This window comes from Salminus brasiliensis, chromosome 13 (assembly GCF_030463535.1).
Source record: "Salminus brasiliensis chromosome 13, fSalBra1.hap2, whole genome shotgun sequence".
Classification (NCBI taxonomy): Eukaryota; Metazoa; Chordata; class Actinopteri; order Characiformes; family Bryconidae; genus Salminus; species Salminus brasiliensis.
Window position 1 is genome coordinate 13,166,238 of NC_132890.1, and position 23,579 is coordinate 13,189,816.

General features: G+C 46.4%; 15 non-coding genes across 15 annotated transcripts; all 15 read left to right on the forward strand.

Moving 5' to 3' along the window:
- The first annotated feature begins 548 nt into the window (after nt 1-548).
- LOC140575794 (5S ribosomal RNA) lies at nt 549-667 on the forward strand. The gene has a single exon (XR_011981055.1). It is a non-coding gene; the product is annotated as a 5S ribosomal RNA (ribosomal RNA).
- Nucleotides 668-2,057: 1,390 nt separating this feature from the next.
- Nucleotides 2,058-2,176, forward strand: LOC140575641 (5S ribosomal RNA). Its single transcript, XR_011980912.1, has one exon. It is a non-coding gene; the product is annotated as a 5S ribosomal RNA (ribosomal RNA).
- Nucleotides 2,177-3,566: 1,390 nt separating this feature from the next.
- On the forward strand, nt 3,567-3,685 carry LOC140576097 (5S ribosomal RNA). Its single transcript, XR_011981330.1, has one exon. It is a non-coding gene; the product is annotated as a 5S ribosomal RNA (ribosomal RNA).
- Nucleotides 3,686-5,075: 1,390 nt separating this feature from the next.
- Nucleotides 5,076-5,194, forward strand: LOC140576098 (5S ribosomal RNA). The gene has a single exon (XR_011981331.1). It is a non-coding gene; the product is annotated as a 5S ribosomal RNA (ribosomal RNA).
- Nucleotides 5,195-6,584: 1,390 nt separating this feature from the next.
- LOC140576480 (5S ribosomal RNA) lies at nt 6,585-6,703 on the forward strand. Its single transcript, XR_011981691.1, has one exon. It is a non-coding gene; the product is annotated as a 5S ribosomal RNA (ribosomal RNA).
- Nucleotides 6,704-8,093: 1,390 nt separating this feature from the next.
- On the forward strand, nt 8,094-8,212 carry LOC140576100 (5S ribosomal RNA). The gene has a single exon (XR_011981332.1). It is a non-coding gene; the product is annotated as a 5S ribosomal RNA (ribosomal RNA).
- A 1,390-nt stretch (nt 8,213-9,602) lies between these two features.
- Nucleotides 9,603-9,721, forward strand: LOC140576101 (5S ribosomal RNA). Its single transcript, XR_011981333.1, has one exon. It is a non-coding gene; the product is annotated as a 5S ribosomal RNA (ribosomal RNA).
- Nucleotides 9,722-11,111: 1,390 nt separating this feature from the next.
- On the forward strand, nt 11,112-11,230 carry LOC140576103 (5S ribosomal RNA). The gene has a single exon (XR_011981335.1). It is a non-coding gene; the product is annotated as a 5S ribosomal RNA (ribosomal RNA).
- A 1,390-nt stretch (nt 11,231-12,620) lies between these two features.
- Nucleotides 12,621-12,739, forward strand: LOC140576104 (5S ribosomal RNA). The gene has a single exon (XR_011981336.1). It is a non-coding gene; the product is annotated as a 5S ribosomal RNA (ribosomal RNA).
- Nucleotides 12,740-14,129: 1,390 nt separating this feature from the next.
- LOC140576105 (5S ribosomal RNA) lies at nt 14,130-14,248 on the forward strand. Its single transcript, XR_011981337.1, has one exon. It is a non-coding gene; the product is annotated as a 5S ribosomal RNA (ribosomal RNA).
- Nucleotides 14,249-15,638: 1,390 nt separating this feature from the next.
- Nucleotides 15,639-15,757, forward strand: LOC140576106 (5S ribosomal RNA). Its single transcript, XR_011981338.1, has one exon. It is a non-coding gene; the product is annotated as a 5S ribosomal RNA (ribosomal RNA).
- A 1,390-nt stretch (nt 15,758-17,147) lies between these two features.
- LOC140576107 (5S ribosomal RNA) lies at nt 17,148-17,266 on the forward strand. Its single transcript, XR_011981339.1, has one exon. It is a non-coding gene; the product is annotated as a 5S ribosomal RNA (ribosomal RNA).
- Nucleotides 17,267-18,656: 1,390 nt separating this feature from the next.
- LOC140576108 (5S ribosomal RNA) lies at nt 18,657-18,775 on the forward strand. The gene has a single exon (XR_011981340.1). It is a non-coding gene; the product is annotated as a 5S ribosomal RNA (ribosomal RNA).
- A 1,390-nt stretch (nt 18,776-20,165) lies between these two features.
- Nucleotides 20,166-20,284, forward strand: LOC140576483 (5S ribosomal RNA). Its single transcript, XR_011981694.1, has one exon. It is a non-coding gene; the product is annotated as a 5S ribosomal RNA (ribosomal RNA).
- Nucleotides 20,285-21,674: 1,390 nt separating this feature from the next.
- On the forward strand, nt 21,675-21,793 carry LOC140576109 (5S ribosomal RNA). The gene has a single exon (XR_011981341.1). It is a non-coding gene; the product is annotated as a 5S ribosomal RNA (ribosomal RNA).
- The last annotated feature ends 1,786 nt before the right edge of the window (nt 21,794-23,579 follow it).

The following is a 23,579-nucleotide window of genomic DNA, read 5'->3' on the forward strand; positions in this document are numbered from 1 at the left end:
CTGCTTCACCGGCATCCCTGCGACTCGCAACTCATCTCAGAGCGATGCTTCGCCCGGCGTGCTAGCGTGAGCTTTTTTCTTTTTTTTTTTTTGCCCGGCTTCCATATTGGTAGGAAGTAGCCTCTGCATTTATCCCGTATTCCTGTTGTACCTTAGTATGTGGAATTTAGGGGTGTAAATAAAAGGAGCCAAGACAGTTGAGAAAGATTTGTGATTTTGTAATTGTCCCGTTTCACAAGCCCATTCGACTCATGTGGCTTATGTGACTTTTATGTTGACAAGGCCGAGTCTGGCGGCCGGCGTTAGCCTTTGTTGCTGAATGTTCAAGTGTCAGCCAAAAGAGCAAGTTTTGTTGTTTTATTTTTTTTGTGAAAAGAGAAGGAGGACAGGAGAGAGCAATGAAATGTGTGATTGGTTTGAATGAGCTTGGTGGGGTTGCTTTGGAAGTAAGAAAGGAGGGCGAGTAAATGTGTGTCCCCTGTAGTGTGGAAAAGGCAGCCGTCTTTTGCCGCATGCTTATAAATAGGCTGAGTGGAAGCAGTGCTCTCGCTTACGGCCATACCACCCTGAGCACGCCAGATCTCGTCTGATCTCGGAAGCTAAGCAGGGTCGGGCCTGGTTAGTACTTGGATGGGAGACCACCTGGGAATACCAGGTGTTGTAAGCTTTTGCCATCCTCAAGCACTTACATGCACATTCTTTCACTTGCTTTTCTTACTTTTACTCCATCTTACTTTACGCTTTCACAAATCTACAACGCATTACCCTTTCTTTTACATGTACGTCCTTGTGTTACATTTCATACGGCCTTTGGAGTCTTCAGAGTCGAAACATTTCAGCGTCAGATGCCGTTTAAGCCCACCTGCATGGCCTGCCATGGGATGGAAACCAATCAGTTGTAGTTTGGCTTAATTATAGCCAGTTGCTCTCAAAACAAAACACTGGAAAATATTCAACAAGAACTCTGTGGAGGGAATGCTGTGGATAAAAGTAACCCAAGCCTGCCAGTAGGGGTCAGTGTACGTTTGAGGAAACTGACAACATGGGGGGGAAAGTCTGTTACAGGATGTCAACGCAGAGCAGAACTACAACCAATCACAGTTGCAGCTCATGGGTGGGACAAGCCCAATATTTGCTGTTAAAAACAAACAAACAAACAAAAAAACACCTGCTAATTTAGATCACTTACTTAGGTCACATTAAAGCAACACATCACGAAAGGGAGTGAGCCGTGGGGCAATAACAGCACCGTTTCGTCACAGCCGTGATGTTTATTTCACCGTTACACGCAACCTCAAGTCATGGGCCGCCATTCATGGGTCCCCGTTCTCGTTTCGGGGGGCTGATTTCCAGTTGTATTGAGTTTTTTTTAAAATTCTCCTCCCAGACCTGCCTGCATCTACAACAGTTGTTCTTTTGTCCCCCTAAAGCTTCACAGAGTTCTTTGAACTTGACATGGCGACGCCACTTCCCTAAGTCAAAAGGCTGGCTGGCCCACTCAGCCCGAGCCTGCTTCACCGGCATCCCTGCGACTCGCAACTCATCTCAGAGCGATGCTTCGCCCGGCGTGCTAGCGTGAGCTTTTTTCTTTTTTTTTTTTTGCCCGGCTTCCATATTGGTAGGAAGTAGCCTCTGCATTTATCCCGTATTCCTGTTGTACCTTAGTATGTGGAATTTAGGGGTGTAAATAAAAGGAGCCAAGACAGTTGAGAAAGATTTGTGATTTTGTAATTGTCCCGTTTCACGAGCCCATTCGACTCATGTGGCTTATGTGACTTTTATGTTGACAAGGCCGAGTCTGGCGGCCGGCGTTAGCCTTTGTTGCTGAATGTTCAAGTGTCAGCCAAAAGAGCAAGTTTTGTTGTTTTATTTTTTTTGTGAAAAGAGAAGGAGGACAGGAGAGAGCAATGAAATGTGTGATTGGTTTGAATGAGCTTGGTGGGGTTGCTTTGGAAGTAAGAAAGGAGGGCGAGTAAATGTGTGTCCCCTGTAGTGTGGAAAAGGCAGCCGTCTTTTGCCGCATGCTTATAAATAGGCTGAGTGGAAGCAGTGCTCTCGCTTACGGCCATACCACCCTGAGCACGCCCGATCTCGTCTGATCTTGGAAGCTAAGCAGGGTCGGGCCTGGTTAGTACTTGGATGGGAGACCGCCTGGGAATACCAGGTGCTGTAAGCTTTTGCCATCCTCAAGCACTTACATGCACATTCTTTCACTTGCTTTTCTTACTTTTACTCCATCTTACTTTACGCTTTCACAAATCTACAACGCATTACCCTTTCTTTTACATGTACGTCCTTGTGTTACATTTCATACGGCCTTTGGAGTCTTCAGAGTCGAAACATTTCAGCGTCAGATGCCGTTTAAGCCCACCTGCATGGCCTGCCATGGGATGGAAACCAATCAGTTGTAGTTTGGCTTAATTATAGCCAGTTGCTCTCAAAACAAAACACTGGAAAATATTCAACAAGAACTCTGTGGAGGGAATGCTGTGGATAAAAGTAACCCAAGCCTGCCAGTAGGGGTCAGTGTACGTTTGAGGAAACTGACAACATGGGGGGGAAAGTCTGTTACAGGATGTCAACGCAGAGCAGAACTACAACCAATCACAGTTGCAGCTCATGGGTGGGACAAGCCCAATATTTGCTGTTAAAAACAAACAAACAAACAAAAAAACACCTGCTAATTTAGATCACTTACTTAGGTCACATTAAAGCAACACATCACGAAAGGGAGTGAGCCGTGGGGCAATAACAGCACCGTTTCGTCACAGCCGTGATGTTTATTTCACCGTTACACGCAACCTCAAGTCATGGGCCGCCATTCATGGGTCCCCGTTCTCGTTTCGGGGGGCTGATTTCCAGTTGTATTGAGTTTTTTTTAAAATTCTCCTCCCAGACCTGCCTGCATCTACAACAGTTGTTCTTTTGTCCCCCTAAAGCTTCACAGAGTTCTTTGAACTTGACATGGCGACGCCACTTCCCTAAGTCAAAAGGCTGGCTGGCCCACTCAGCCCGAGCCTGCTTCACCGGCATCCCTGCGACTCGCAACTCATCTCAGAGCGATGCTTCGCCCGGCGTGCTAGCGTGAGCTTTTTTCTTTTTTTTTTTTTGCCCGGCTTCCATATTGGTAGGAAGTAGCCTCTGCATTTATCCCGTATTCCTGTTGTACCTTAGTATGTGGAATTTAGGGGTGTAAATAAAAGGAGCCAAGACAGTTGAGAAAGATTTGTGATTTTGTAATTGTCCCGTTTCACAAGCCCATTCGACTCATGTGGCTTATGTGACTTTTATGTTGACAAGGCCGAGTCTGGCGGCCGGCGTTAGCCTTTGTTGCTGAATGTTCAAGTGTCAGCCAAAAGAGCAAGTTTTGTTGTTTTATTTTTTTTGTGAAAAGAGAAGGAGGACAGGAGAGAGCAATGAAATGTGTGATTGGTTTGAATGAGCTTGGTGGGGTTGCTTTGGAAGTAAGAAAGGAGGGCGAGTAAATGTGTGTCCCCTGTAGTGTGGAAAAGGCAGCCGTCTTTTGCCGCATGCTTATAAATAGGCTGAGTGGAAGCAGTGCTCTCGCTTACGGCCATACCACCCTGAGCACGCCCGATCTCGTCTGATCTCGGAAGCTAAGCAGGGTCGGGCCTGGTTAGTACTTGGATGGGAGACCGCCTGGGAATACCAGGTGCTGTAAGCTTTTGCCATCCTCAAGCACTTACATGCACATTCTTTCACTTGCTTTTCTTACTTTTACTCCATCTTACTTTACGCTTTCACAAATCTACAACGCATTACCCTTTCTTTTACATGTACGTCCTTGTGTTACATTTCATACGGCCTTTGGAGTCTTCAGAGTCGAAACATTTCAGCGTCAGATGCCGTTTAAGCCCACCTGCATGGCCTGCCATGGGATGGAAACCAATCAGTTGTAGTTTGGCTTAATTATAGCCAGTTGCTCTCAAAACAAAACACTGGAAAATATTCAACAAGAACTCTGTGGAGGGAATGCTGTGGATAAAAGTAACCCAAGCCTGCCAGTAGGGGTCAGTGTACGTTTGAGGAAACTGACAACATGGGGGGGAAAGTCTGTTACAGGATGTCAACGCAGAGCAGAACTACAACCAATCACAGTTGCAGCTCATGGGTGGGACAAGCCCAATATTTGCTGTTAAAAACAAACAAACAAACAAAAAAACACCTGCTAATTTAGATCACTTACTTAGGTCACATTAAAGCAACACATCACGAAAGGGAGTGAGCCGTGGGGCAATAACAGCACCGTTTCGTCACAGCCGTGATGTTTATTTCACCGTTACACGCAACCTCAAGTCATGGGCCGCCATTCATGGGTCCCCGTTCTCGTTTCGGGGGGCTGATTTCCAGTTGTATTGAGTTTTTTTTAAAATTCTCCTCCCAGACCTGCCTGCATCTACAACAGTTGTTCTTTTGTCCCCCTAAAGCTTCACAGAGTTCTTTGAACTTGACATGGCGACGCCACTTCCCTAAGTCAAAAGGCTGGCTGGCCCACTCAGCCCGAGCCTGCTTCACCGGCATCCCTGCGACTCGCAACTCATCTCAGAGCGATGCTTCGCCCGGCGTGCTAGCGTGAGCTTTTTTCTTTTTTTTTTTTTGCCCGGCTTCCATATTGGTAGGAAGTAGCCTCTGCATTTATCCCGTATTCCTGTTGTACCTTAGTATGTGGAATTTAGGGGTGTAAATAAAAGGAGCCAAGACAGTTGAGAAAGATTTGTGATTTTGTAATTGTCCCGTTTCACAAGCCCATTCGACTCATGTGGCTTATGTGACTTTTATGTTGACAAGGCCGAGTCTGGCGGCCGGCGTTAGCCTTTGTTGCTGAATGTTCAAGTGTCAGCCAAAAGAGCAAGTTTTGTTGTTTTATTTTTTTTGTGAAAAGAGAAGGAGGACAGGAGAGAGCAATGAAATGTGTGATTGGTTTGAATGAGCTTGGTGGGGTTGCTTTGGAAGTAAGAAAGGAGGGCGAGTAAATGTGTGTCCCCTGTAGTGTGGAAAAGGCAGCCGTCTTTTGCCGCATGCTTATAAATAGGCTGAGTGGAAGCAGTGCTCTCGCTTACGGCCATACCACCCTGAGCACGCCCGATCTCGTCTGATCTCGGAAGCTAAGCAGGGTCGGGCCTGGTTAGTACTTGGATGGGAGACCGCCTGGGAATACCAGGTGCTGTAAGCTTTTGCCATCCTCAAGCACTTACATGCACATTCTTTCACTTGCTTTTCTTACTTTTACTCCATCTTACTTTACGCTTTCACAAATCTACAACGCATTACCCTTTCTTTTACATGTACGTCCTTGTGTTACATTTCATACGGCCTTTGGAGTCTTCAGAGTCGAAACATTTCAGCGTCAGATGCCGTTTAAGCCCACCTGCATGGCCTGCCATGGGATGGAAACCAATCAGTTGTAGTTTGGCTTAATTATAGCCAGTTGCTCTCAAAACAAAACACTGGAAAATATTCAACAAGAACTCTGTGGAGGGAATGCTGTGGATAAAAGTAACCCAAGCCTGCCAGTAGGGGTCAGTGTACGTTTGAGGAAACTGACAACATGGGGGGGAAAGTCTGTTACAGGATGTCAACGCAGAGCAGAACTACAACCAATCACAGTTGCAGCTCATGGGTGGGACAAGCCCAATATTTGCTGTTAAAAACAAACAAACAAACAAAAAAACACCTGCTAATTTAGATCACTTACTTAGGTCACATTAAAGCAACACATCACGAAAGGGAGTGAGCCGTGGGGCAATAACAGCACCGTTTCGTCACAGCCGTGATGTTTATTTCACCGTTACACGCAACCTCAAGTCATGGGCCGCCATTCATGGGTCCCCGTTCTCGTTTCGGGGGGCTGATTTCCAGTTGTATTGAGTTTTTTTTAAAATTCTCCTCCCAGACCTGCCTGCATCTACAACAGTTGTTCTTTTGTCCCCCTAAAGCTTCACAGAGTTCTTTGAACTTGACATGGCGACGCCACTTCCCTAAGTCAAAAGGCTGGCTGGCCCACTCAGCCCGAGCCTGCTTCACCGGCATCCCTGCGACTCGCAACTCATCTCAGAGCGATGCTTCGCCCGGCGTGCTAGCGTGAGCTTTTTTCTTTTTTTTTTTTTGCCCGGCTTCCATATTGGTAGGAAGTAGCCTCTGCATTTATCCCGTATTCCTGTTGTACCTTAGTATGTGGAATTTAGGGGTGTAAATAAAAGGAGCCAAGACAGTTGAGAAAGATTTGTGATTTTGTAATTGTCCCGTTTCACAAGCCCATTCGACTCATGTGGCTTATGTGACTTTTATGTTGACAAGGCCGAGTCTGGCGGCCGGCGTTAGCCTTTGTTGCTGAATGTTCAAGTGTCAGCCAAAAGAGCAAGTTTTGTTGTTTTATTTTTTTTGTGAAAAGAGAAGGAGGACAGGAGAGAGCAATGAAATGTGTGATTGGTTTGAATGAGCTTGGTGGGGTTGCTTTGGAAGTAAGAAAGGAGGGCGAGTAAATGTGTGTCCCCTGTAGTGTGGAAAAGGCAGCCGTCTTTTGCCGCATGCTTATAAATAGGCTGAGTGGAAGCAGTGCTCTCGCTTACGGCCATACTACCCTGAGCACGCCCGATCTCGTCTGATCTCGGAAGCTAAGCAGGGTCGGGCCTGGTTAGTACTTGGATGGGAGACCGCCTGGGAATACCAGGTGCTGTAAGCTTTTGCCATCCTCAAGCACTTACATGCACATTCTTTCACTTGCTTTTCTTACTTTTACTCCATCTTACTTTACGCTTTCACAAATCTACAACGCATTACCCTTTCTTTTACATGTACGTCCTTGTGTTACATTTCATACGGCCTTTGGAGTCTTCAGAGTCGAAACATTTCAGCGTCAGATGCCGTTTAAGCCCACCTGCATGGCCTGCCATGGGATGGAAACCAATCAGTTGTAGTTTGGCTTAATTATAGCCAGTTGCTCTCAAAACAAAACACTGGAAAATATTCAACAAGAACTCTGTGGAGGGAATGCTGTGGATAAAAGTAACCCAAGCCTGCCAGTAGGGGTCAGTGTACGTTTGAGGAAACTGACAACATGGGGGGGAAAGTCTGTTACAGGATGTCAACGCAGAGCAGAACTACAACCAATCACAGTTGCAGCTCATGGGTGGGACAAGCCCAATATTTGCTGTTAAAAACAAACAAACAAACAAAAAAACACCTGCTAATTTAGATCACTTACTTAGGTCACATTAAAGCAACACATCACGAAAGGGAGTGAGCCGTGGGGCAATAACAGCACCGTTTCGTCACAGCCGTGATGTTTATTTCACCGTTACACGCAACCTCAAGTCATGGGCCGCCATTCATGGGTCCCCGTTCTCGTTTCGGGGGGCTGATTTCCAGTTGTATTGAGTTTTTTTTTAAATTCTCCTCCCAGACCTGCCTGCATCTACAACAGTTGTTCTTTTGTCCCCCTAAAGCTTCACAGAGTTCTTTGAACTTGACATGGCGACGCCACTTCCCTAAGTCAAAAGGCTGGCTGGCCCACTCAGCCCGAGCCTGCTTCACCGGCATCCCTGCGACTCGCAACTCATCTCAGAGCGATGCTTCGCCCGGCGTGCTAGCGTGAGCTTTTTTCTTTTTTTTTTTTTGCCCGGCTTCCATATTGGTAGGAAGTAGCCTCTGCATTTATCCCGTATTCCTGTTGTACCTTAGTATGTGGAATTTAGGGGTGTAAATAAAAGGAGCCAAGACAGTTGAGAAAGATTTGTGATTTTGTAATTGTCCCGTTTCACGAGCCCATTCGACTCATGTGGCTTATGTGACTTTTATGTTGACAAGGCCGAGTCTGGCGGCCGGCGTTAGCCTTTGTTGCTGAATGTTCAAGTGTCAGCCAAAAGAGCAAGTTTTGTTGTTTTATTTTTTTTGTGAAAAGAGAAGGAGGACAGGAGAGAGCAATGAAATGTGTGATTGGTTTGAATGAGCTTGGTGGGGTTGCTTTGGAAGTAAGAAAGGAGGGCGAGTAAATGTGTGTCCCCTGTAGTGTGGAAAAGGCAGCCGTGTTTTGCCGCATGCTTATAAATAGGCTGAGTGGAAGCAGTGCTCTCGCTTACGGCCATACCACCCTGAGCACGCCCGATCTCGTCTGATCTCGGAAGCTAAGCAGGGTCGGGCCTGGTTAGTACTTGGATGGGAGACCGCCTGGGAATACCAGGTGCTGTAAGCTTTTGCCATCCTCAAGCACTTACATGCACATTCTTTCACTTGCTTTTCTTACTTTTACTCCATCTTACTTTACGCTTTCACAAATCTACAACGCATTACCCTTTCTTTTACATGTACGTCCTTGTGTTACATTTCATACGGCCTTTGGAGTCTTCAGAGTCGAAACATTTCAGCGTCAGATGCCGTTTAAGCCCACCTGCATGGCCTGCCATGGGATGGAAACCAATCAGTTGTAGTTTGGCTTAATTATAGCCAGTTGCTCTCAAAACAAAACACTGGAAAATATTCAACAAGAACTCTGTGGAGGGAATGCTGTGGATAAAAGTAACCCAAGCCTGCCAGTAGGGGTCAGTGTACGTTTGAGGAAACTGACAACATGGGGGGGAAAGTCTGTTACAGGATGTCAACGCAGAGCAGAACTACAACCAATCACAGTTGCAGCTCATGGGTGGGACAAGCCCAATATTTGCTGTTAAAAACAAACAAACAAACAAAAAAACACCTGCTAATTTAGATCACTTACTTAGGTCACATTAAAGCAACACATCACGAAAGGGAGTGAGCCGTGGGGCAATAACAGCACCGTTTCGTCACAGCCGTGATGTTTATTTCACCGTTACACGCAACCTCAAGTCATGGGCCGCCATTCATGGGTCCCCGTTCTCGTTTCGGGGGGCTGATTTCCAGTTGTATTGAGTTTTTTTTAAAATTCTCCTCCCAGACCTGCCTGCATCTACAACAGTTGTTCTTTTGTCCCCCTAAAGCTTCACAGAGTTCTTTGAACTTGACATGGCGACGCCACTTCCCTAAGTCAAAAGGCTGGCTGGCCCACTCAGCCCGAGCCTGCTTCACCGGCATCCCTGCGACTCGCAACTCATCTCAGAGCGATGCTTCGCCCGGCGTGCTAGCGTGAGCTTTTTTCTTTTTTTTTTTTTGCCCGGCTTCCATATTGGTAGGAAGTAGCCTCTGCATTTATCCCGTATTCCTGTTGTACCTTAGTATGTAGAATTTAGGGGTGTAAATAAAAGGAGCCAAGACAGTTGAGAAAGATTTGTGATTTTGTAATTGTCCCGTTTCACGAGCCCATTCGACTCATGTGGCTTATGTGACTTTTATGTTGACAAGGCCGAGTCTGGCGGCCGGCGTTAGCCTTTGTTGCTGAATGTTCAAGTGTCAGCCAAAAGAGCAAGTTTTGTTGTTTTATTTTTTTTGTGAAAAGAGAAGGAGGACAGGAGAGAGCAATGAAATGTGTGATTGGTTTGAATGAGCTTGGTGGGGTTGCTTTGGAAGTAAGAAAGGAGGGCGAGTAAATGTGTGTCCCCTGTAGTGTGGAAAAGGCAGCCGTCTTTTGCCGCATGCTTATAAATAGGCTGAGTGGAAGCAGTGCTCTCGCTTACGGCCATACCACCCTGAGCACGCCCGATCTCGTCTGATCTCGGAAGCTAAGCAGGGTCGGGCCTGGTTAGTACTTGGATGGGAGACCGCCTGGGAATACCAGGTGCTGTAAGCTTTTGCCATCCTCAAGCACTTACATGCACATTCTTTCACTTGCTTTTCTTACTTTTACTCCATCTTACTTTACGCTTTCACAAATCTACAACGCATTACCCTTTCTTTTACATGTACGTCCTTGTGTTACATTTCATACGGCCTTTGGAGTCTTCAGAGTCGAAACATTTCAGCGTCAGATGCCGTTTAAGCCCACCTGCATGGCCTGCCATGGGATGGAAACCAATCAGTTGTAGTTTGGCTTAATTATAGCCAGTTGCTCTCAAAACAAAACACTGGAAAATATTCAACAAGAACTCTGTGGAGGGAATGCTGTGGATAAAAGTAACCCAAGCCTGCCAGTAGGGGTCAGTGTACGTTTGAGGAAACTGACAACATGGGGGGGAAAGTCTGTTACAGGATGTCAACGCAGAGCAGAACTACAACCAATCACAGTTGCAGCTCATGGGTGGGACAAGCCCAATATTTGCTGTTAAAAACAAACAAACAAACAAAAAAACACCTGCTAATTTAGATCACTTACTTAGGTCACATTAAAGCAACACATCACGAAAGGGAGTGAGCCGTGGGGCAATAACAGCACCGTTTCGTCACAGCCGTGATGTTTATTTCACCGTTACACGCAACCTCAAGTCATGGGCCGCCATTCATGGGTCCCCGTTCTCGTTTCGGGGGGCTGATTTCCAGTTGTATTGAGTTTTTTTTTAAATTCTCCTCCCAGACCTGCCTGCATCTACAACAGTTGTTCTTTTGTCCCCCTAAAGCTTCACAGAGTTCTTTGAACTTGACATGGCGACGCCACTTCCCTAAGTCAAAAGGCTGGCTGGCCCACTCAGCCCGAGCCTGCTTCACCGGCATCCCTGCGACTCGCAACTCATCTCAGAGCGATGCTTCGCCCGGCGTGCTAGCGTGAGCTTTTTTCTTTTTTTTTTTTTGCCCGGCTTCCATATTGGTAGGAAGTAGCCTCTGCATTTATCCCGTATTCCTGTTGTACCTTAGTATGTGGAATTTAGGGGTGTAAATAAAAGGAGCCAAGACAGTTGAGAAAGATTTGTGATTTTGTAATTGTCCCGTTTCACAAGCCCATTCGACTCATGTGGCTTATGTGACTTTTATGTTGACAAGGCCGAGTCTGGCGGCCGGCGTTAGCCTTTGTTGCTGAATGTTCAAGTGTCAGCCAAAAGAGCAAGTTTTGTTGTTTTATTTTTTTTGTGAAAAGAGAAGGAGGACAGGAGAGAGCAATGAAATGTGTGATTGGTTTGAATGAGCTTGGTGGGGTTGCTTTGGAAGTAAGAAAGGAGGGCGAGTAAATGTGTGTCCCCTGTAGTGTGGAAAAGGCAGCCGTCTTTTGCCGCATGCTTATAAATAGGCTGAGTGGAAGCAGTGCTCTCGCTTACGGCCATACCACCCTGAGCACGCCCGATCTCGTCTGATCTCGGAAGCTAAGCAGGGTCGGGCCTGGTTAGTACTTGGATGGGAGACCGCCTGGGAATACCAGGTGCTGTAAGCTTTTGCCATCCTCAAGCACTTACATGCACATTCTTTCACTTGCTTTTCTTACTTTTACTCCATCTTACTTTACGCTTTCACAAATCTACAACGCATTACCCTTTCTTTTACATGTACGTCCTTGTGTTACATTTCATACGGCCTTTGGAGTCTTCAGAGTCGAAACATTTCAGCGTCAGATGCCGTTTAAGCCCACCTGCATGGCCTGCCATGGGATGGAAACCAATCAGTTGTAGTTTGGCTTAATTATAGCCAGTTGCTCTCAAAACAAAACACTGGAAAATATTCAACAAGAACTCTGTGGAGGGAATGCTGTGGATAAAAGTAACCCAAGCCTGCCAGTAGGGGTCAGTGTACGTTTGAGGAAACTGACAACATGGGGGGGAAAGTCTGTTACAGGATGTCAACGCAGAGCAGAACTACAACCAATCACAGTTGCAGCTCATGGGTGGGACAAGCCCAATATTTGCTGTTAAAAACAAACAAACAAACAAAAAAACACCTGCTAATTTAGATCACTTACTTAGGTCACATTAAAGCAACACATCACGAAAGGGAGTGAGCCGTGGGGCAATAACAGCACCGTTTCGTCACAGCCGTGATGTTTATTTCACCGTTACACGCAACCTCAAGTCATGGGCCGCCATTCATGGGTCCCCGTTCTCGTTTCGGGGGGCTGATTTCCAGTTGTATTGAGTTTTTTTTAAAATTCTCCTCCCAGACCTGCCTGCATCTACAACAGTTGTTCTTTTGTCCCCCTAAAGCTTCACAGAGTTCTTTGAACTTGACATGGCGACGCCACTTCCCTAAGTCAAAAGGCTGGCTGGCCCACTCAGCCCGAGCCTGCTTCACCGGCATCCCTGCGACTCGCAACTCATCTCAGAGCGATGCTTCGCCCGGCGTGCTAGCGTGAGCTTTTTTCTTTTTTTTTTTTTGCCCGGCTTCCATATTGGTAGGAAGTAGCCTCTGCATTTATCCCGTATTCCTGTTGTACCTTAGTATGTGGAATTTAGGGGTGTAAATAAAAGGAGCCAAGACAGTTGAGAAAGATTTGTGATTTTGTAATTGTCCCGTTTCACGAGCCCATTCGACTCATGTGGCTTATGTGACTTTTATGTTGACAAGGCCGAGTCTGGCGGCCGGCGTTAGCCTTTGTTGCTGAATGTTCAAGTGTCAGCCAAAAGAGCAAGTTTTGTTGTTTTATTTTTTTTGTGAAAAGAGAAGGAGGACAGGAGAGAGCAATGAAATGTGTGATTGGTTTGAATGAGCTTGGTGGGGTTGCTTTGGAAGTAAGAAAGGAGGGCGAGTAAATGTGTGTCCCCTGTAGTGTGGAAAAGGCAGCCGTCTTTTGCCGCATGCTTATAAATAGGCTGAGTGGAAGCAGTGCTCTCGCTTACGGCCATACCACCCTGAGCACGCCCGATCTCGTCTGATCTCGGAAGCTAAGCAGGGTCGGGCCTGGTTAGTACTTGGATGGGAGACCGCCTGGGAATACCAGGTGCTGTAAGCTTTTGCCATCCTCAAGCACTTACATGCACATTCTTTCACTTGCTTTTCTTACTTTTACTCCATCTTACTTTACGCTTTCACAAATCTACAACGCATTACCCTTTCTTTTACATGTACGTCCTTGTGTTACATTTCATACGGCCTTTGGAGTCTTCAGAGTCGAAACATTTCAGCGTCAGATGCCGTTTAAGCCCACCTGCATGGCCTGCCATGGGATGGAAACCAATCAGTTGTAGTTTGGCTTAATTATAGCCAGTTGCTCTCAAAACAAAACACTGGAAAATATTCAACAAGAACTCTGTGGAGGGAATGCTGTGGATAAAAGTAACCCAAGCCTGCCAGTAGGGGTCAGTGTACGTTTGAGGAAACTGACAACATGGGGGGGAAAGTCTGTTACAGGATGTCAACGCAGAGCAGAACTACAACCAATCACAGTTGCAGCTCATGGGTGGGACAAGCCCAATATTTGCTGTTAAAAACAAACAAACAAACAAAAAAACACCTGCTAATTTAGATCACTTACTTAGGTCACATTAAAGCAACACATCACGAAAGGGAGTGAGCCGTGGGGCAATAACAGCACCGTTTCGTCACAGCCGTGATGTTTATTTCACCGTTACACGCAACCTCAAGTCATGGGCCGCCATTCATGGGTCCCCGTTCTCGTTTCGGGGGGCTGATTTCCAGTTGTATTGAGTTTTTTTTAAAATTCTCCTCCCAGACCTGCCTGCATCTACAACAGTTGTTCTTTTGTCCCCCTAAAGCTTCACAGAGTTCTTTGAACTTGACATGGCGACGCCACTTCCCTAAGTCAAAAGGCTGGCTGGCCCACTCAGCCCGAGCCTGCTTCACCGGCATCCCTGCGACTCGCAACTCATCTCAGAGCGATGCTTCGCCCGGCGTGCTAGCGTGAGCTTTTTTCTTTTTTTTTTTTTGCCCGGCTTCCATATTGGTAGGAAGTAGCCTCTGCATTTATCCCGTATTCCTGTTGTACCTTAGTATGTGGAATTTAGGGGTGTAAATAAAAGGAGCCAAGACAGTTGAGAAAGATTTGTGATTTTGTAATTGTCCCGTTTCACGAGCCCATTCGACTCATGTGGCTTATGTGACTTTTATGTTGACAAGGCCGAGTCTGGCGGCCGGCGTTAGCCTTTGTTGCTGAATGTTCAAGTGTCAGCCAAAAGAGCAAGTTTTGTTGTTTTATTTTTTTTGTGAAAAGAGAAGGAGGACAGGAGAGAGCAATGAAATGTGTGATTGGTTTGAATGAGCTTGGTGGGGTTGCTTTGGAAGTAAGAAAGGAGGGCGAGTAAATGTGTGTCCCCTGTAGTGTGGAAAAGGCAGCCGTCTTTTGCCGCATGCTTATAAATAGGCTGAGTGGAAGCAGTGCTCTCGCTTACGGCCATACCACCCTGAGCACGCCCGATCTCGTCTGATCTCGGAAGCTAAGCAGGGTCGGGCCTGGTTAGTACTTGGATGGGAGACCGCCTGGGAATACCAGGTGCTGTAAGCTTTTGCCATCCTCAAGCACTTACATGCACATTCTTTCACTTGCTTTTCTTACTTTTACTCCATCTTACTTTACGCTTTCACAAATCTACAACGCATTACCCTTTCTTTTACATGTACGTCCTTGTGTTACATTTCATACGGCCTTTGGAGTCTTCAGAGTCGAAACATTTCAGCGTCAGATGCCGTTTAAGCCCACCTGCATGGCCTGCCATGGGATGGAAACCAATCAGTTGTAGTTTGGCTTAATTATAGCCAGTTGCTCTCAAAACAAAACACTGGAAAATATTCAACAAGAACTCTGTGGAGGGAATGCTGTGGATAAAAGTAACCCAAGCCTGCCAGTAGGGGTCAGTGTACGTTTGAGGAAACTGACAACATGGGGGGGAAAGTCTGTTACAGGATGTCAACGCAGAGCAGAACTACAACCAATCACAGTTGCAGCTCATGGGTGGGACAAGCCCAATATTTGCTGTTAAAAACAAACAAACAAACAAAAAAACACCTGCTAATTTAGATCACTTACTTAGGTCACATTAAAGCAACACATCACGAAAGGGAGTGAGCCGTGGGGCAATAACAGCACCGTTTCGTCACAGCCGTGATGTTTATTTCACCGTTACACGCAACCTCAAGTCATGGGCCGCCATTCATGGGTCCCCGTTCTCGTTTCGGGGGGCTGATTTCCAGTTGTATTGAGTTTTTTTTAAAATTCTCCTCCCAGACCTGCCTGCATCTACAACAGTTGTTCTTTTGTCCCCCTAAAGCTTCACAGAGTTCTTTGAACTTGACATGGCGACGCCACTTCCCTAAGTCAAAAGGCTGGCTGGCCCACTCAGCCCGAGCCTGCTTCACCGGCATCCCTGCGACTCGCAACTCATCTCAGAGCGATGCTTCGCCCGGCGTGCTAGCGTGAGCTTTTTTCTTTTTTTTTTTTTGCCCGGCTTCCATATTGGTAGGAAGTAGCCTCTGCATTTATCCCGTATTCCTGTTGTACCTTAGTATGTGGAATTTAGGGGTGTAAATAAAAGGAGCCAAGACAGTTGAGAAAGATTTGTGATTTTGTAATTGTCCCGTTTCACGAGCCCATTCGACTCATGTGGCTTATGTGACTTTTATGTTGACAAGGCCGAGTCTGGCGGCCGGCGTTAGCCTTTGTTGCTGAATGTTCAAGTGTCAGCCAAAAGAGCAAGTTTTGTTGTTTTATTTTTTTTGTGAAAAGAGAAGGAGGACAGGAGAGAGCAATGAAATGTGTGATTGGTTTGAATGAGCTTGGTGGGGTTGCTTTGGAAGTAAGAAAGGAGGGCGAGTAAATGTGTGTCCCCTGTAGTGTGGAAAAGGCAGCCGTCTTTTGCCGCATGCTTATAAATAGGCTGAGTGGAAGCAGTGCTCTCGCTTACGGCCATACCACCCTGAGCACGCCCGATCTCGTCTGATCTCGGAAGCTAAGCAGGGTCGGGCCTGGTTAGTACTTGGATGGGAGACCGCCTGGGAATACCAGGTGCTGTAAGCTTTTGCCATCCTCAAGCACTTACATGCACATTCTTTCACTTGCTTTTCTTACTTTTACTCCATCTTACTTTACGCTTTCACAAATCTACAACGCATTACCCTTTCTTTTACATGTACGTCCTTGTGTTACATTTCATACGGCCTTTGGAGTCTTCAGAGTCGAAACATTTCAGCGTCAGATGCCGTTTAAGCCCACCTGCATGGCCTGCCATGGGATGGAAACCAATCAGTTGTAGTTTGGCTTAATTATAGCCAGTTGCTCTCAAAACAAAACACTGGAAAATATTCAACAAGAACTCTGTGGAGGGAATGCTGTGGATAAAAGTAACCCAAGCCTGCCAGTAGGGGTCAGTGTACGTTTGAGGAAACTGACAACATGGGGGGGAAAGTCTGTTACAGGATGTCAACGCAGAGCAGAACTACAACCAATCACAGTTGCAGCTCATGGGTGGGACAAGCCCAATATTTGCTGTTAAAAACAAACAAACAAACAAAAAAACACCTGCTAATTTAGATCACTTACTTAGGTCACATTAAAGCAACACATCACGAAAGGGAGTGAGCCGTGGGGCAATAACAGCACCGTTTCGTCACAGCCGTGATGTTTATTTCACCGTTACACGCAACCTCAAGTCATGGGCCGCCATTCATGGGTCCCCGTTCTCGTTTCGGGGGGCTGATTTCCAGTTGTATTGAGTTTTTTTTAAAATTCTCCTCCCAGACCTGCCTGCATCTACAACAGTTGTTCTTTTGTCCCCCTAAAGCTTCACAGAGTTCTTTGAACTTGACATGGCGACGCCACTTCCCTAAGTCAAAAGGCTGGCTGGCCCACTCAGCCCGAGCCTGCTTCACCGGCATCCCTGCGACTCGCAACTCATCTCAGAGCGATGCTTCGCCCGGCGTGCTAGCGTGAGCTTTTTTCTTTTTTTTTTTTTGCCCGGCTTCCATATTGGTAGGAAGTAGCCTCTGCATTTATCCCGTATTCCTGTTGTACCTTAGTATGTGGAATTTAGGGGTGTAAATAAAAGGAGCCAAGACAGTTGAGAAAGATTTGTGATTTTGTAATTGTCCCGTTTCACGAGCCCATTCGACTCATGTGGCTTATGTGACTTTTATGTTGACAAGGCCGAGTCTGGCGGCCGGCGTTAGCCTTTGTTGCTGAATGTTCAAGTGTCAGCCAAAAGAGCAAGTTTTGTTGTTTTATTTTTTTTGTGAAAAGAGAAGGAGGACAGGAGAGAGCAATGAAATGTGTGATTGGTTTGAATGAGCTTGGTGGGGTTGCTTTGGAAGTAAGAAAGGAGGGCGAGTAAATGTGTGTCCCCTGTAGTGTGGAAAAGGCAGCCGTCTTTTGCCGCATGCTTATAAATAGGCTGAGTGGAAGCAGTGCTCTCGCTTACGGCCATACCACCCTGAGCACGCCCGATCTCGTCTGATCTCGGAAGCTAAGCAGGGTCGGGCCTGGTTAGTACTTGGATGGGAGACCGCCTGGGAATACCAGGTGCTGTAAGCTTTTGCCATCCTCAAGCACTTACATGCACATTCTTTCACTTGCTTTTCTTACTTTTACTCCATCTTACTTTACGCTTTCACAAATCTACAACGCATTACCCTTTCTTTTACATGTACGTCCTTGTGTTACATTTCATACGGCCTTTGGAGTCTTCAGAGTCGAAACATTTCAGCGTCAGATGCCGTTTAAGCCCACCTGCATGGCCTGCCATGGGATGGAAACCAATCAGTTGTAGTTTGGCTTAATTATAGCCAGTTGCTCTCAAAACAAAACACTGGAAAATATTCAACAAGAACTCTGTGGAGGGAATGCTGTAGATAAAAGTAACCCAAGCCTGCCAGTAGGGGTCAGTGTACGTTTGAGGAAACTGACAACATGGGGGGGAAAGTCTGTTACAGGATGTCAACGCAGAGCAGAACTACAACCAATCACAGTTGCAGCTCATGGGTGGGACAAGCCCAATATTTGCTGTTAAAAACAAACAAACAAACAAAAAAACACCTGCTAATTTAGATCACTTACTTAGGTCACATTAAAGCAACACATCACGAAAGGGAGTGAGCCGTGGGGCAATAACAGCACCGTTTCGTCACAGCCGTGATGTTTATTTCACCGTTACACGCAACCTCAAGTCATGGGCCGCCATTCATGGGTCCCCGTTCTCGTTTCGGGGGGCTGATTTCCAGTTGTATTGAGTTTTTTTTAAAATTCTCCTCCCAGACCTGCCTGCATCTACAACAGTTGTTCTTTTGTCCCCCTAAAGCTTCACAGAGTTCTTTGAACTTGACATGGCGACGCCACTTCCCTAAGTCAAAAGGCTGGCTGGCCCACTCAGCCCGAGCCTGCTTCACCGGCATCCCTGCGACTCGCAACTCATCTCAGAGCGATGCTTCGCCCGGCGTGCTAGCGTGAGCTTTTTTCTTTTTTTTTTTTTGCCCGGCTTCCATATTGGTAGGAAGTAGCCTCTGCATTTATCCCGTATTCCTGTTGTACCTTAGTATGTGGAATTTAGGGGTGTAAATAAAAGGAGCCAAGACAGTTGAGAAAGATTTGTGATTTTGTAATTGTCCCGTTTCACAAGCCCATTCGACTCATGTGGCTTATGTGACTTTTATGTTGACAAGGCCGAGTCTGGCGGCCGGCGTTAGCCTTTGTTGCTGAATGTTCAAGTGTCAGCCAAAAGAGCAAGTTTTGTTGTTTTATTTTTTTTGTGAAAAGAGAAGGAGGACAGGAGAGAGCAATGAAATGTGTGATTGGTTTGAATGAGCTTGGTGGGGTTGCTTTGGAAGTAAGAAAGGAGGGCGAGTAAATGTGTGTCCCCTGTAGTGTGGAAAAGGCAGCCGTGTTTTGCCGCATGCTTATAAATAGGCTGAGTGGAAGCAGTGCTCTCGCTTACGGCCATACCACCCTGAGCACGCCCGATCTCGTCTGATCTCGGAAGCTAAGCAGGGTCGGGCCTGGTTAGTACTTGGATGGGAGACCGCCTGGGAATACCAGGTGCTGTAAGCTTTTGCCATCCTCAAGCACTTACATGCACATTCTTTCACTTGCTTTTCTTACTTTTACTCCATCTTACTTTACGCTTTCACAAATCTACAACGCATTACCCTTTCTTTTACATGTACGTCCTTGTGTTACATTTCATACGGCCTTTGGAGTCTTCAGAGTCGAAACATTTCAGCGTCAGATGCCGTTTAAGCCCACCTGCATGGCCTGCCATGGGATGGAAACCAATCAGTTGTAGTTTGGCTTAATTATAGCCAGTTGCTCTCAAAACAAAACACTGGAAAATATTCAACAAGAACTCTGTGGAGGGAATGCTGTGGATAAAAGTAACCCAAGCCTGCCAGTAGGGGTCAGTGTACGTTTGAGGAAACTGACAACATGGGGGGGAAAGTCTGTTACAGGATGTCAACGCAGAGCAGAACTACAACCAATCACAGTTGCAGCTCATGGGTGGGACAAGCCCAATATTTGCTGTTAAAAACAAACAAACAAACAAAAAAACACCTGCTAATTTAGATCACTTACTTAGGTCACATTAAAGCAACACATCACGAAAGGGAGTGAGCCGTGGGGCAATAACAGCACCGTTTCGTCACAGCCGTGATGTTTATTTCACCGTTACACGCAACCTCAAGTCATGGGCCGCCATTCATGGGTCCCCGTTCTCGTTTCGGGGGGCTGATTTCCAGTTGTATTGAGTTTTTTTTAAAATTCTCCTCCCAGACCTGCCTGCATCTACAACAGTTGTTCTTTTGTCCCCCTAAAGCTTCACAGAGTTCTTTGAACTTGACATGGCGACGCCACTTCCCTAAGTCAAAAGGCTGGCTGGCCCACTCAGCCCGAGCCTGCTTCACCGGCATCCCTGCGACTCGCAACTCATCTCAGAGCGATGCTTCGCCCGGCGTGCTAGCGTGAGCTTTTTTCTTTTTTTTTTTTTGCCCGGCTTCCATATTGGTAGGAAGTAGCCTCTGCATTTATCCCGTATTCCTGTTGTACCTTAGTATGTGGAATTTAGGGGTGTAAATAAAAGGAGCCAAGACAGTTGAGAAAGATTTGTGATTTTGTAATTGTCCCGTTTCACGAGCCCATTCGACTCATGTGGCTTATGTGACTTTTATGTTGACAAGGCCGAGTCTGGCGGCCGGCGTTAGCCTTTGTTGCTGAATGTTCAAGTGTCAGCCAAAAGAGCAAGTTTTGTTGTTTTATTTTTTTTGTGAAAAGAGAAGGAGGACAGGAGAGAGCAATGAAATGTGTGATTGGTTTGAATGAGCTTGGTGGGGTTGCTTTGGAAGTAAGAAAGGAGGGCGAGTAAATGTGTGTCCCCTGTAGTGTGGAAAAGGCAGCCGTGTTTTGCCGCATGCTTATAAATAGGCTGAGTGGAAGCAGTGCTCTCGCTTACGGCCATACCACCCTGAGCACGCCCGATCTCGTCTGATCTCGGAAGCTAAGCAGGGTCGGGCCTGGTTAGTACTTGGATGGGAGACCGCCTGGGAATAACAGGTGCTGTAAGCTTTTGCCATCCTCAAGCACTTACATGCACATTCTTTCACTTGCTTTTCTTACTTTTACTCCATCTTACTTTACGCTTTCACAAATCTACAACGCATTACCCTTTCTTTTACATGTACGTCCTTGTGTTACATTTCATACGGCCTTTGGAGTCTTCAGAGTCGAAACATTTCAGCGTCAGATGCCGTTTAAGCCCACCTGCATGGCCTGCCATGGGATGGAAACCAATCAGTTGTAGTTTGGCTTAATTATAGCCAGTTGCTCTCAAAACAAAACACTGGAAAATATTCAACAAGAACTCTGTGGAGGGAATGCTGTGGATAAAAGTAACCCAAGCCTGCCAGTAGGGGTCAGTGTACGTTTGAGGAAACTGACAACATGGGGGGGAAAGTCTGTTACAGGATGTCAACGCAGAGCAGAACTACAACCAATCACAGTTGCAGCTCATGGGTGGGACAAGCCCAATATTTGCTGTTAAAAACAAACAAACAAACAAAAAAACACCTGCTAATTTAGATCACTTACTTAGGTCACATTAAAGCAACACATCACGAAAGGGAGTGAGCCGTGGGGCAATAACAGCACCGTTTCGTCACAGCCGTGATGTTTATTTCACCGTTACACGCAACCTCAAGTCATGGGCCGCCATTCATGGGTCCCCGTTCTCGTTTCGGGGGGCTGATTTCCAGTTGTATTGAGTTTTTTTTAAAATTCTCCTCCCAGACCTGCCTGCATCTACAACAGTTGTTCTTTTGTCCCCCTAAAGCTTCACAGAGTTCTTTGAACTTGACATGGCGACGCCACTTCCCTAAGTCAAAAGGCTGGCTGGCCCACTCAGCCCGAGCCTGCTTCACCGGCATCCCTGCGACTCGCAACTCATCTCAGAGCGATGCTTCGCCCGGCGTGCTAGCGTGAGCTTTTTTCTTTTTTTTTTTTTGCCCGGCTTCCATATTGGTAGGAAGTAGCCTCTGCATTTATCCCGTATTCCTGTTGTACCTTAGTATGTGGAATTTAGGGGTGTAAATAAAAGGAGCCAAGACAGTTGAGAAAGATTTGTGATTTTGTAATTGTCCCGTTTCACGAGCCCATTCGACTCATGTGGCTTATGTGACTTTTATGTTGACAAGGCCGAGTCTGGCGGCCGGCGTTAGCCTTTGTTGCTGAATGTTCAAGTGTCAGCCAAAAGAGCAAGTTTTGTTGTTTTATTTTTTTTGTGAAAAGAGAAGGAGGACAGGAGAGAGCAATGAAATGTGTGATTGGTTTGAATGAGCTTGGTGGGGTTGCTTTGGAAGTAAGAAAGGAGGGCGAGTAAATGTGTGTCCCCTGTAGTGTGGAAAAGGCAGCCGTCTTTTGCCGCATGCTTATAAATAGGCTGAGTGGAAGCAGTGCTCTCGCTTACGGCCATACCACCCTGAGCACGCCCGATCTCGTCTGATCTCGGAAGCTAAGCAGGGTCGGGCCTGGTTAGTACTTGGATGGGAGACCGCCTGGGAATACCAGGTGCTGTAAGCTTTTGCCATCCTCAAGCACTTACATGCACATTCTTTCACTTGCTTTTCTTACTTTTACTCCATCTTACTTTACGCTTTCACAAATCTACAACGCATTACCCTTTCTTTTACATGTACGTCCTTGTGTTACATTTCATACGGCCTTTGGAGTCTTCAGAGTCGAAACATTTCAGCGTCAGATGCCGTTTAAGCCCACCTGCATGGCCTGCCATGGGATGGAAACCAATCAGTTGTAGTTTGGCTTAATTATAGCCAGTTGCTCTCAAAACAAAACACTGGAAAATATTCAACAAGAACTCTGTGGAGGGAATGCTGTGGATAAAAGTAACCCAAGCCTGCCAGTAGGGGTCAGTGTACGTTTGAGGAAACTGACAACATGGGGGGGAAAGTCTGTTACAGGATGTCAACGCAGAGCAGAACTACAACCAATCACAGTTGCAGCTCATGGGTGGGACAAGCCCAATATTTGCTGTTAAAAACAAACAAACAAACAAAAAAACACCTGCTAATTTAGATCACTTACTTAGGTCACATTAAAGCAACACATCACGAAAGGGAGTGAGCCGTGGGGCAATAACAGCACCGTTTCGTCACAGCCGTGATGTTTATTTCACCGTTACACGCAACCTCAAGTCATGGGCCGCCATTCATGGGTCCCCGTTCTCGTTTCGGGGGGCTGATTTCCAGTTGTATTGAGTTTTTTTTAAAATTCTCCTCCCAGACCTGCCTGCATCTACAACAGTTGTTCTTTTGTCCCCCTAAAGCTTCACAGAGTTCTTTGAACTTGACATGGCGACGCCACTTCCCTAAGTCAAAAGGCTGGCTGGCCCACTCAGCCCGAGCCTGCTTCACCGGCATCCCTGCGACTCGCAACTCATCTCAGAGCGATGCTTCGCCCGGCGTGCTAGCGTGAGCTTTTTTCTTTTTTTTTTTTTGCCCGGCTTCCATATTGGTAGGAAGTAGCCTCTGCATTTATCCCGTATTCCTGTTGTACCTTAGTATGTGGAATTTAGGGGTGTAAATAAAAGGAGCCAAGACAGTTGAGAAAGATTTGTGATTTTGTAATTGTCCCGTTTCACGAGCCCATTCGACTCATGTGGCTTATGTGACTTTTATGTTGACAAGGCCGAGTCTGGCGGCCGGCGTTAGTGAAAGAATGTACACTGGAAAATATTCAACAAGAACTCTGTGGAGGGAATGCTGTGGATAAAAGTAACCCAAGCCTGCCAGTAGGGGTCAGTGTACGTTTGAGGAAACTGACAACATGGGGTGGAAAGTCTGTTACAGGATGTCAACGCAGAGCAGAACTACAACCAATCACAGTTGCAGCTCATGGGTGGGACAAGCCCAATATTTGCTGTTAAAAACAAACAAACAAACAAAAAAACACCTGCTAATTTAGATCACTTACTTAGGTCACATTAAAGCAACACATCACGAAAGGGAGTGAGCCGTGGGGCAATAACAGCACCGTTTCGTCACAGCCGTGATGTTTATTTCACCGTTACACGCAACCTCAAGTCATGGGCCGCCATTCATGGGTCCCCGTTCTCGTTTCGGGGGGCTGATTTCCAGTTGTATTGAGTTTTTTTTAAAATTCTCCTCCCAGACCTGCCTGCATCTACAACAGTTGTTCTTTTGTCCCCCTAAAGCTTCACAGAGTTCTTTGAACTTGACATGGCGACGCCACTTCCCTAAGTCAAAAGGCTGGCTGGCCCACTCAGCCCGAGCCTGCTTCACCGGCATCCCTGCGACTCGCAACTCATCTCAGAGCGATGCTTCGCCCG